Source organism: Bombus affinis, chromosome 1, assembly GCF_024516045.1.
Source record: "Bombus affinis isolate iyBomAffi1 chromosome 1, iyBomAffi1.2, whole genome shotgun sequence".
In the NCBI taxonomy this organism is placed as follows: Eukaryota; Metazoa; Arthropoda; class Insecta; order Hymenoptera; family Apidae; genus Bombus; species Bombus affinis.
The window spans coordinates 17,163,708-17,177,514 of record NC_066344.1 but is presented as its reverse complement, the minus strand read 5'-3'; the positions used below and the strand labels follow the sequence as shown (position 1 = coordinate 17,177,514).

Sequence of the window (13,807 nt, the reverse complement as noted above, 5' to 3'; positions counted from 1 at the left end):
TGACACTCATTTTCTGATTTCCTGCTTATCGTAATGTCTATGTTTATTCTTAGTGCCACTGACATTTGTACCTCCTCTGAAGCAGATTAAAATTATAACGCGACTTGAAACATAACGCTGAAATTCGCTGATAATTAAAGTTCAAAGTAAAATACAAATTGGTATTCACGATCTTTGTATACGAAGACTATTTATCCATACGTTAATGTTATTAACTTTTTAATTATCGTGTACAAGGGCATAGATAAATTCTTGCGCTTATTCTCCTAACATCCAAAATTGGATACAATATTTTCAAATCTTGCTTTTCAAAGAAAAAATGTAAATCAGTTTGTCTACGCGTAATTTTATTTAAATCTAATTTATTTATTTAATTTCTAGATACCCTGTATAATTTATCGCACTTATCGTATTACATTGTGGATTAAAGCTGATTTCGTGTAAGTCTGAAGGTCTATTAAAAATGAGAATGCATTTAGACGTATCATGACCGTATTACCACGCTATATTTCCCTCTTTAATTAACCTCAATTTGCGTTACATGTGGCGACATAGTTGCCGCCAATTTGCAAGCATCTCGCGTTCCCCGAGCAGTTTATCGTATCGACAGTATCGTACGAATCGCGCTGCTAAATTGTCAGCAAGACATATAGGCTTGAGGGCGGTGTGCGATCGAGGTTCATTGTCAGCACCATATCCAGATAGCATATCATGCGTATAACCATACGAGTTTCTTGTTGGAATAGGTTTCGATTGAAAAAGCTCATTTGCGATAGTTTCGTAATTCGAGCTAGACTATTTTCCCCTCTTCTGGCAAAGAAGAGAATAGAGAACGAAAAAAAGTCCAATAAACGAGGGAAATCGTTGACATAATATCCATGTTAAACAGGAGTATTTGAATTCAAATGTTCCTCTGCATTTTCACATATATATAAAAAAAAAAAGAGAAAAAGTAAGTAATTTTGTTCATGTGGATAGAACACGTTTAAGTACATTTTAATTTAATCGGTTTTAATATAACGTTTAATAGTTTCTCTATTTTGGACTTAAAATTCAGAATGATATTCTTTCATCAAGATATAAAAATGTATTGAAGGATATACACATATAATTCTTATATTCTACAAGTTAGAAACATTTAAAGAAACGTTCGATTATTTATACATTACAGTAACACAAATCATGACATCCGAAATTTGATTGATGCACTCTACACGTTCGACCACGATTGATTTGTACATATGTTACCACCGGGCGTTTATCTGAAAAAACGCATACTATTCTATTTAATCGATTCTAGACATTTCCAAGAACATAGACTTATGTAAATAAATTAACCTTCCTTTCCTTCCTCTTTTTCTACATTATGCATTAGCCTTTTTCATGTTTGACAAGAACTTCCGTCCGAGAGTCTTCCGTTAAGAGATCCTAACCTCTTAGAATTTCAATGCTCCCATAGATATTCATGATATTCCTTTTCCGCTTTTCGTCAACTATTTTTATTCAGAAAACGTGGACGAGAAGCTGTTTCATAAAATACCACATTCTTACACTCGAAAATTTGTTAAAATGTCGATTACCTCCTGATTCTGACAACGTCAGTTATACGGTTAACCTATTCGATAATTTATCGACCGAGCGTGTTAATAGATTCGATCCACGAAACTTGCTATCTGGCTATTGTAATTTAACCCTTTAAATACGGGTATATTTCTATGAATCGTTTCTAATCATATAGTATAAACACAAAGCTATAATTATTTGTATAATTATCATAAAATCGAGTCTTCAATAAGCGATTCTTTCATCTCAAAATCATTTAAGATTTTAATACCGCTCACTGAAATTTTCGTTTTGTCCTCTATTGGCGAAAGCCATATTTAAAAGGATTAAACATTTGTATCCGAGATTCAACGATATCAATTGAAATTTCTTCGGTCGATATGTCACTGCTTTTTCAACGAAGCCTTTCTTTTTGTTTGCGTGGCTAGGAACACATTCATGCGTCGAGTGTTTGCGATGTAAATCATCGCGCGGGTGAAACATTTCGTCTTCTGGACTGTCGCAAAAGACGTAGATGTCACATACAGTAGAAAATGCGGTTTTACTCGTGGATATATTGTATGTAAATGGCGCACAGTTTACGTCGTTCCGTTTCTCTTTCCCTTTATAATAAACGTCTTAGCTTCCTGTTCCCCTTCTCCATCGGGGCGAAATGTATTCGTTCTGTCCGGGGTTTTAACCCTTTCACCAAGCATTACAGCCAGGCGCAATATATAACGCGTAATAGCTACAAGTGAACACTTTTCACGCCCGAGGAATAACCTCCTTTTCCGAATTACCTTACGAGGACGATCCATCCGGCAACTGTCTTGAAATTTCGTTGACAGAACTAAGAACACACAGATTGCATGCGATGTTTATGTTATTATTCGAACTCTATACAATAGTAGCTACAAAAAATATTTGCACGTACCATTATTTTCTAATAAAGCATTTGTTATTAGATTCTATATTTGAACCTATCGAAAGACAAATTAATTAATCCTATTTTTTATGAAATTCTCCATCTTATTACGCAAGTATACAAGGTATCGTATATGAAATCCTGTAATGAAGTAAAATCTCTTGACAAATCGGTGAAACGTATCCCCGTTATTTTGATTTCACTAATGTTAACGTGATATCTTTGTTTGTTTAAAGATAATCTTTCGCTATTCAAACATTCCTCTTCCCGTGCTTCTTCCAATAGGAAGTATATAAATCTCAAATAAACACCAAAAGCTATCCTACTGAAAATCTACAGTTAGAATACAAAAAGAAAAAAGTAAAAATACTTTGTACAATTAAAATTATAAATCTTCTTGTTTTATTCTACTTATGTAACAAAAGTCAAATCTATGAATTGTCATTCGTCATAGAATTGTAGGCTAGTAAGTAATTATATATGAGACCTATGTTAACGATTTCATATATCGATAACCTTTCAAACCTTTTCAAACATTAAGTTAAGTATCACAACTGAAAAATCGAAAAAGGAATAGTACCTTTTTACGAGTTAGGGGGTTGTATCGAAACTTTAACGAGAATTTCGCCTTGTAACAGCGAAGCATCAGAGGTGAAACGACGAGATGGCTTGTTGCTCATAGGGGATAGAAAAGAGAGAAGAGTCGGCGAAGCTTCCCCGGTTCTCTCGAATAGCCGGAAGACACGGTACCGGAAATACCACGGTATGTAAACGGTCGCCCCTTCTTTTCCTTCCTTCCTCGTTTCGTGATCTTTTTCTAGCCGCTGCAAGGAAAATGGATCGTCTCGTAACGATCTCACCGTAAGACGCTTCTTATCCCGGCTTAACGCGACTCTCTTCCACCTTTTTCCCTTTTCTCTCTCTCTCTCTCTCTCTCCCTCCTCTTTCCCGTTTTCTTCGTCGTTTACCTCCACATCATCTTTTCTTTTTCGCTTCCCTTCAAATCCTACGACAGCAACGTGCCGCTGGCATCGAGGTGCCGATCGTATCTCGCCTTATCGGAAGCATCTAGATTCCAAGTCGGTTCGCTTAACGCTCGCCGAATAATCGTTCGCTCGCGCCCTCTTCTCGACTCTACTTCTGGTCAGTTGTCTTGGTTTTTAAACGAGATCTCCTAGCTTGGTGATCTGGTTACCGGTTTTGCAGGCTCGACCCTCGATTCCATCAAATGCTCTTCGTGGCTGTAGTAATTACGATTATTATCGTTGGTGTTATCTTATAGTAAGAATGTTGTGAGGTTAGGCTGCGAATATTCACCGGAGGAAGGCGAGAGGGCTTTTGACGAGTAAAATCCAAAAATACTAGTCATAAGGCGCGAAGTTCATTGTTTCCGTAGTCATTGACGAAATCAATTTAATGATTCACGCGTAAGTAACTGAACGTTCGTCAAATATCTAATTTACTTTAATGAGCATGTATTTTAATGGTGTCTGTACGACATAGGTACTTCAGTCTTGTAAATGAATTTTCAATATATATTCTCTAAAACTCAAAACAATTCCTCCTATCATAGAATAGAATAGCGCAAATATAGCTATAAAAATCAAATTTTACATTCGATGAAACGTAAATGATGCATCGGTGGCAAAGATGGTAAAATATATCGTTGGAGTTTATCATGGTAACAACGAATCGGTAATTTTAATAATTTCAACATGTTGGTATCGCATGTAAATGAAAGATGCACGCGTGCTTGAAATTACCGTGGTAAATATTAATTTTCTCCGGCAACATCGCGCAATTTCGTATCGTTTTGCTGCCAAATTAGGGGGAATGCATGGTAACTTCGTTAAGACGTCGTGCAGCACGGCACGGCATCCCAATTAACCAGAGATAATTAATTGGGATCTATTGTTCCAATTGCATATTAATGTCAATTTGCATGGACGAGTTCCTCGTCATCCCTTTCGCGACTTAAGTGTCCCCAGACGTAGATGTATATAGATGAAATTGCAGCCGCGTTTCCAACGAGCAGCATCGTTTCGTTTTAAAACGACCGCAGCGAAGATAATGTCAAGTGTCGTGTGCCGTGGGATCTCGAAATTTCGTTCGCCATTCTTCCTCCAATTCTTCGTCGAATTAATCTTTCTGTCGAATCTTTTGAAGGGCATAATTTCATTTATTTTCCGTCTTTTTTGCTTCAAGCACTTTAAACTGAAATTAACAGAAATTGCATCAGTGTATAATATAATGGTGTAACAATAAATGGAAGAAGGAAAGTGGAAGATGATGTAGCAAGTTGCGAATGAAACGGAATGAAACAATTAGTAGACACGAAAGCTACACGCTTTATATAGCAATGTTGCGAATATATAGTTGAAATTTTGAGAGAAAATTGTGTTTAAAGTTCGGTACTTTGTACGCACTGAAGATGCACTTGCACGTAATATTACTTACTGATGACATATATGTAATCTAAAATTGTGGTAGGGAAACATATTCGGTTAATAAGTAGAAAGGCTCGAGTTTAGGTTACTTTGGTAGATATTTGGATAATAAAATGAACTGGTCCCTTAGAAGTTCAAAAGCATCTTTCCATCGCAAAGTGAACGTTATTAATACGCGATATAATTTAAATGTATAGAGCAATTTCATACTAATATCATTTGGAAAGAAAATAATTAAATATAAGTAATAGAGAAAAAATTTGACACTAGAATATACTAGATAGAAACATCAATGGCACAGTATTAGAGTATATACATTAGCACACGTACAAGTCACTGATTGGACTAAAAGAGCCAAGTTCTCTAATAGTAGAGCATTTAACCCTAGAAAGACCTCTCTAGCTTCTCGGGTCACTTGAGACCGCTTAAATTGTATCCACTTAGAATCAAATAGATTTACATCGACCACAACCTAACTACACGAAACAACTTCCTATCAAACACATAAATATATACTCATTTCCCTGCAGATTAATCATTCTAACAGCTCAACGAAATTGTTTTAGCAACGTTTAACGAAACTCATCCGTTCCACTTCTTTTCTCTGTTTCCTCTCTCTTTTCACTATAACAGCAACTCAACCAAAACCGCAAAAGACGATTAATAATTGAAGAAAACCGAGTCCCAGGTAATCCACAGATCCAGAGTCTCGCAGTAGTCTCCCAACAGGGAAACGAAAACGGCGAGGAAAGGGAAACGTAGGGGACAGGGTTCACAATGCGCCGGAAGAGGCGAGCAAAGAGGCCAACGGAAGAAAGATTCTGTCGCTGGGCTCGCGGAACGAACGACGCGGATAAATGATTCACCGGGTCGCTGCGAGCATTTGCGTTTCCGCGCCTCGTCCCCCGAGCATTTCTTCCTCGTTCTTCTTCCTCTTCTTCCTTTTTCAAACACTCCCGGACAAATTTGTATTTCGCCGGAGAAAACCAGGTTCTCCTTAAGAGACGACGGGAAGAAACGAGTAAGAGAGAAGAAAAGAAGGAGGTTTTGCGAGAGAAATAAGAGGAACGTCGAGGAGACACATATACCGGATGGACCGGATATAGGGGTTGAAGGGCGGAAATTGAAGATTCTTAGGGCAGGAGAGAGGAATTTATCGTGTCATCAGTAGCAATTACGCGGAATCGCGAAATTACATGGCGACGGTAGGCCGTAGATTTCTTTGTGACGATGTGCACTGACCCGGATTTTCGGTGTTTGCTTCGACAAGCGAACGGTAAAAGGGAAGAAGAAGAAGAAAAGAGGGGGGGAGTGGAAGTCCCCTTTGGATTCCTGCGAACTTTCTTGTACTCCCGATTAAATTGATCTTATCGAAGGCCGCGACATGCTGAAATTCCACTGCCCCTCTACTCCCGATCCGACTTCGGTTATGATCGGCAAGAAATCGGGAAACGATTTCCGCTTCGTGAGTCCGTTTACTATTGTACATAAAGATGGATCTTTATGTGACTCGATGATGAATTTTGAACTCGAGTAGGGTACTCCTAAAAATATTCCTTATCTTTCGGAAGATTAATGAACGAGGAGATGCTTTTTTTTGATATAGCTATGATACTTTCGTTATTTTGGAATCTTTTTTGTGAAGATTTTTTGTCGCTGTCTTTTTTTGGTAATAGAATATCTTTAATGAATTTATGATGGTTTATTATCACTCTTATCACTTTCGGAATACATAATCATTAATTTTAGATTTATCTTTCAATAGCGTTTTGCTTTATTTTTAGTTTTGCTTGAAACTAAGTGTATGACCGTTTTGAAAAGATATTTATTACTTCCCGGCGAGAAGTTTGTTTTTATTCTGTATAATGAATGACTCGCATATCAAGCTTTGTTTATATTTTATTTATTTGTAAAGCAAAATCAGTAAGTAACCTTGATATTCCGTTTTCGATAAGTAGTGTAAACGATTGCTCGAAAAACCTGATGTATCAGTATACTGAAAAAAGGAAGTCGCAATAGCACACCGATACGAATTATCTTTAACCTTTGCCGAACGCGTGATGCCTTCCTCTTGCCTTGTCAAATATGGTCAAAATATATTTTTACTATCTTATAGCGGTCTTAATGTAGACGGATGATTTCTTAAAAGTATTCAAGTTATTATAAATCAAATAATTATGAAAAAATACAATACAAAACAGCATAAAAAAAAAAATGAAAAAACTAATAGGATCAAACGGAATTTTTGATGAAATATGGATTTCTGCGAAACGAGATCTAAAAAAAAAAAAAAAGAGGAAGAAGAGGAAAGAAATAAAAACTACATTTCAGAAAATTTTCCAAGTAGTAAATTATATTGTTCGAAATAAAAAAAAAAATGAAATACAGTGGGAAAAATTTCGATTGCCGACATGGTACGAAACTAGCAACGCGAGCTGAAGATACTCGGCGAATGACCAGACTATTGGACATCATTGCTTTCGGTGGTAACACGGTGTTACAATCTGATGCAGCTCGTCCGTGTCGGTAATCGTGGTCGCAACACGCGTAAAAACAGCGAAATAGGTGGCACTTAGGCAGCTCGGTACATCGACGATTCGTAATATTTTATTATTCATTTCCGTCCATGAATTATTCACGTGAACAAGAATATAGGGGGCTGGCTAACAGAAAAACTGTGGATGATATTCAAGCTCATTATTTTATAAGCGTTATAATACTTCTCTTAGAAACAGATTTTTCAAGCGCATCCTCTATGTCTCTGCCTTATACTCCACATTTGCATATTTCGTACAGAAACGATGCAAAAGAAAGTTTTAATTGGACATACCCTCGCAGACGATACTCGATAACAGTTTCGTATACCGAAATACTTTCGTAAATATATGTATTACTGTAGAAAAGCATCGGGATACTTGTTTACTTTTGATACGATTTACTTCAAATAACGTTACGGATGAATGAAACGGCAATGATTTTATTGTTTGCGATCATCATAACTGCATTTGATAGTAGGAAAGTTTAAAAGAAGCGCATATACATAGCGTAGAAAAATACATAGAATATTTAAAATATAACGCATCTGTTAAAATATTTAGAAGCTAGAAATACATTTTTATTTAGATTTTATTTCTTTAGTTGTATCAATAAAAATTAGAATTCGTATAAACATCTACAGTCTAATGATTATAAAATAATGAAATCAATTTAGTTCGATTCACCTATAATTTAATAATAATTGCAATACATTTTATTGAAAACAAATAAATATCCGAATAATTTTTTACATAGCGTACATAACTAATCCTTTCTTTCTTTGCCTCTTGAAGTAGAAAAAGAAAAAAATATAGATGGATAAAGGAAAATCGGATTTTTACATATAATGCAAGCAGATGAGAGTAGTAGATTTGAGTGAATACGGCTTTGAGCGGCATGCACGCCTCCACTTGGCCATTTATCCGGGCCACGGGCAGAAATGGCCCTTTACAGCACGGCTAGCCCGGTAATATACAAGAAAGGAGAAACTGGTAACTAAAAATATACGGGTACTCTGGGGCTTGCAACGAGCCCGACTTCAAAGAAATGGATGGCCTTCAAAGGCCACTCGCGGATGGTTACGTGCGAATTTTTTAGGATCAACGACTACGTTTGTATGATGGCGGCGCCTACCGGACAAAAATATTTTCCCACCGTTTCGTTTGCTCTAGGGGCTCGTTCGCTCTGTTAGCTTCGATCGAATAACGATTCTACTGGGATAGTTTCTATCGCGAGAACACTCGGTTATCTCTTTGTTTTTGATTGTTACATAAATGTGCTATAACAGAAATTTTTTGGACTTGGTGTATTTGATGGTTAATTTCACCGAAGATGTTAGGTTATATCAAATTAGGTTCAATTAAAAGCTGTGTTTTCTGTGAAATCGGATTCATTGATATAGTTGTTCTTTCGTTTTCTTCATAGTAAAAAGATGAATTTTGTTTACTTCATAATAAAAATAAGCATTGAACAAAACATCACTATTAGTATTGTCAAGAGCTAATCAACTTTCTACCGATCAATGCCCGTTACCGATTAATGCCCATAATGCCCGTTCAATTATACCGCATCAGACGTACCATAAATGTCCATATTAACCAAGTTTCATCGCCATCTAATGACTTCGATATCCACGGGCTAATCCGCGTCCAAATACAGGCAGGAAACTGCACACGGGATACAATAACGACTGTGTATTCCTGTTGTCCTAAGATCAACTCGTATCACCATCACGCATATCTTGATTTACCATGAAGGTATATATGTGCAGTAAAGAAATGAGATAAGGTAAATAACCAAACTAGTCAGAGAAAGGGTATTCAGAAGATTTCAGTAATCTCTAGGTAATCAAGTAACATTATTGGACTATTTGTCTATCTCTCACTGAAGATGTATAGCTAGTGGAAACGATATAGCGTGGTCATAAATTAAAGCGTTAGGTGGCGACAGTTATCGATGTGGAGCTACCATATCTACAGCTGTATGCATGATATAGCAATGTTTTAGCATTTTCATTTGCAAAACCTTTCTATAAAATAGATCTTTGAAATATTTATTAATAAAAATGGAAATTTGGAGGAAAGAGAAATTCGAAGATTAAAAACGTCTTCTTTGGCCCGAGTATATATTTTTATTGATAAATATTCCAAAACTCTTGAAAATTAATGCATTAAAAAAAATTAAATTGTTTCTCAGAGAAGTTAGTCTTGCTCTTCCCCTTTATAAGAATTCATTGTTCTCGAACCATGTCTCGTAATTGCGTAGAGAAGTAGCGTAATCGAAGTTGCTCTAATAATTCCGAGAAAGGGTGCTTTCGTGAAAGATGCGTGGTTTAGAAACGAATGTAATAGAGAGGCACGTAGATCTGGATCCAAGAGCAACGTCCCCTACATGGATATGTCGAGACTGGTGGCTGCTTGTGTCGAGCTACCGCATGGTCTATATCTGACGACGCATTATCTGCTTTACTGCCTCCAGCAAACTCGGTATTGCATCCTACTTGAGTTGTTCTCGTGACACTCCCGATACATCCACTGCTATACCTATGGTACTACTATATTCCACCTTTCTTTTAGGCGGAACCTTTACCCAAGTTTCCCTTTTCTTTTTTTTCGTCCTTTTTCTATCTCCTTATAGCTCCTTTTCTAGGGTCTTTTTCTTGTCCCTTCAACAGACTATACATATATCTTTATCCTTTGCTTTGTCGCGTGGCCAGCCACCTTTTATTTTATGCCTTGCTCTGTCTCCTTTCTGTCCTTTCACCGACGTTTCAATTTTTTCGCCTCTATCGAACATTTTGCTGCCTTGAGATCCAATTTCTCTACTCTGATGTTGCTCTTTTCCTCATCTACCTTTTTCGATTTTCTTGGTCCCTTCTGTGTCACTTGTTTCTTTCAAATTCTTCTCTCTCTCTTGGGGATTACACGATGCTGCGAGAAGTATCGTTTGTTTAGACAAAGAATATCTATCCAGAAATTTCTGAAGTTTGACGTACTAAGTTGCAAGTTCAAAAGACACGTTATTGCAGTAACTGTTCAATCTGGTTTCTATAGGCCAGAATTTTCTCGAAACACATCTTTGATCGCCGGAACTTAATCCTTTACTCGAAGTAGTTCAACATTGTCCAAAGTGACTTTTCAAGCTATCGGGCTTCCTTCCTCTTCTCAGGGTTGATACATGAATTCCGATCGAAATCTGAAAGCTTATATTATATATGGAAGACCTATATTATAGGACAGTTACCTTTCACAAAAATTGTATTATTACAATTTCTGTAACAAATTAAAATTGAAAAAATTTAATTAAATTTATAGAAATTGAATCTATTACAATCTTAGAATTAAAAGATTCTTGTCGGTTGCAATTTTTACAAGAATTTTCCTATCGTTTTAGAATCTTAACCATCTTATTTATCTATTATACTCTTTAACAGTTGGAAAAACCGTAATCTATGTAGCTACATTGAACTAAATAATTATCGAACACTTTTGTATAGCTATATTTTCTATAAAAGTCAATATTACAAGTATTCTACAGTAGAATATTGCAATATATCTATATTAAAAAAATTCATATAGAAAGTGTTTGTATGATAAAATTTTCTATAAAAATAATGTATAATTACAACTAAAAATAAGAATCACAATCTCCAAAAAAATGCTTTATAGCCCCGTTGACAAGTTGAGAACCCGGATTATAGAATAAAATGTTTCCCCTAAAGTGCATTAGTTTTTCCATTTCCATTTGCATAGAAGGCGCGTGGCTCGTCCTCAACGTTGACACACGATTAAGGATTGCCTTCTGTATATCACCAGCGTGTCTGCCACTCTCCAACTCCCATAAACTCGATTCCCGTTACTTCGGCCGATTCGGTTGCACCCTGGATACCGGAAAAGTATCTCGTCCGAAGTCGGAAAGCGATGACGGCCGCGCACCGCGTCGCAACGCGACAATAGCTCCGATGAGCAACTTCGACAAAGGGAAACGTGCGTTTATTGTCTCATTGTCTTCGTCTCCACTTCGTTGCTCTCGATAATTTTGTCAATTTCATCCGGCCCCTAGACGTTTCGGCCATTGCACGGTTTCCACCGACGAAAAATCAATTCGGACGCTAAGTAGTCCCAGTCGAGATTCTTTGCTATGTTTACGATATATTTGAATTGTATTCTGGTATTTTACTATTTCAAATACATAAAATGTAGATATATTGCTCAGGGAAGTTGAACTTTCTACTCTCATTATTAAAATGTTAATTTGTGTAGATACGAATTCGTGTGCTCCATTTTTAATTAATTCGAATATGTAAATATCGATATTATCAGAATTACTAAAAGACAAAGGTCAGAGGTAAGAATATTATTGGAGAAGGTGGTTCTTTTTTGTTTTTATGGAATATCCTTGGAAAAGGGAGAAATATTGATATGAGATATTGCTCGTTTATTATGGAATTACATATCCAAAGATAATTCCGTCAATTAATCGGATGTTCGTAAGAAACATGTAAAAATTGCTCTATATAGCAACCTACTTGAATGGAAACAAAATTAAATTTAAAATCCTAATAAATATATTGCGGATGTTTATGCATTTCCATATTTTCATAAATATAACTAAAGACTTGGATGTAAATAAGAAATTTGTTTCATTCATTCACTAAATATTATAAAAAGTACTTCGTTTTAGATATCCTTGTTTATTGTATGCATTCTGCGGATCTTTGCACTTATAAATTTCCCCAAAATGTATAAACAACCGCAGTTTACTAATTAATATCTAAATGTATCTTACGACCCAACATGTTCGATTAGACTAATCGAAATCGATCAACTCGTACACGGTATTATAGTTTCGAATACTCGTAAGACATCTGAATATTAAATTACAAGAGCTGACAGCCTTGATTCGTCAACAAATATGTAACTTCTTGTCGGTTGAACGATGTTTTTCAATTGCACGTGTTCGTGTCGTTAATTTAATTGGACTTCAGGAGCGGTTCCCGTTTCGTTCATCCTCACTGCTTACCTAACCTCACTCGCTCGGTTTCTATTTCCTTTATTGCGCTTACGTATACGATTTCCAAATCAGGAGTGCTGCCAAGTGGGACGTGGCACATTTCCTGCTTTACCCTGTGCTGGTTACTATTTTCAGGGTTTTTTTGCTCTTCTTTTTTTCAACAGGAGTCAATGACTTCGCGAATGCACGAACCTGTGTGTGTTTACGTCAAAATCTGCATCGCTCAGGAATTGGTAGGAAGTTTCGACAAAGAGAACGATTCCAGCGTTATCGCTGTACGTTGATGGAGGATATCCAAATATAGTACTGGTTATCGCCTTAATTTAGAACTATGCCCGCCTGCATGCAAACGCGTGTATCATACGCAACGATCACCCGTTTGATTACAATTTAGCTCACAGCCGGCAATATTTCGCAACTTTGTTGAAATTGGATTAAGGAACGTGCCGGATAATAAATAAATTGTTCTCGTGGCCGAGGCAAATTGCAAATAATCGCGATATGAATTCCTTGCTAACCTCAAAATGTTGAAGTTTCTTATTTTTTGTAGAGCGTTTAAGAAATATCAATTTTATATGGACATTTACGATTTACAATAGTTTACAAAAGTATACGACTAATTATTGAAAATACTTTTTTGAATATATGTATTATGTGTGTGTTATACGGAATTTGGAAGTTTCATTTTTCATTTAATTTCTACATTAAGTGTTAAAATACTTTAAACTACTATAACTAGTAAACTATAGTAAAGTGCTATATGTATATCTTTAGTGTTAGAAATATGGACATGTATTTAATATTAAAATGTTATAGATTAATTTGTATTCCACATTCAAAACACCCGATACATTTTTTCTAATCTAATGAAAATTTTAGTGCAATTGTCGGTGAATACGCATTCCTACGAAGACGTTCCATTCTAAAGGGAGCTGAGTCTCGCATGTTTTCGAGCTTCCTTTTCAATTTTCGAATGTGAATGCGTATATGTTATGTACATAGTATACAATACACACGTCTCTGTCATCGAACGTGACACAATGGCCATCGATGAGACGACGACTCTCGACAAAGGTAAAAGTTGCTCTATTGTCTCTCGGCTTCCACGATATCCACTGAAGTGTACCGATAATTTTGTCAATTCCGACTGGTGGCAACGCTGCTTTTTCTTCTTTCTGGATACAAGACAAATAGTAACGGTTTTCAATTACCTTTCACAGCACATAGGTTCTTTTTATTGCTAGACGCCTGGTAGATTTTAACCTGCCAGAGGGGTTGTCGTCACTTTTAACCTTTACTCTTCATGAAAATCAATTACTTTTTTTAACCCTTTTTCTGTTTGTTT

General features: G+C 36.2%; 1 protein-coding gene across 2 annotated transcripts in view; it reads left to right on the top strand.

Moving 5' to 3' along the window:
* The window catches only part of LOC126914949 (uncharacterized), a 42,398-nt gene that overhangs the window by 3,859 nt on the left and 24,732 nt on the right, over positions 1–13,807 (top strand). Inside the window, exon 3 of one of the 2 annotated variants that reach the window (XM_050719265.1) lies at positions 3,106–3,230. The exons of the other annotated variant lie outside the window; for it this stretch is intronic. The gene's annotated coding sequence lies outside the window, so the exon portion shown is untranslated. The remainder of the gene's footprint in view (positions 1–3,105; positions 3,231–13,807) is intronic. 2 annotated transcript variants of the gene reach the window in all.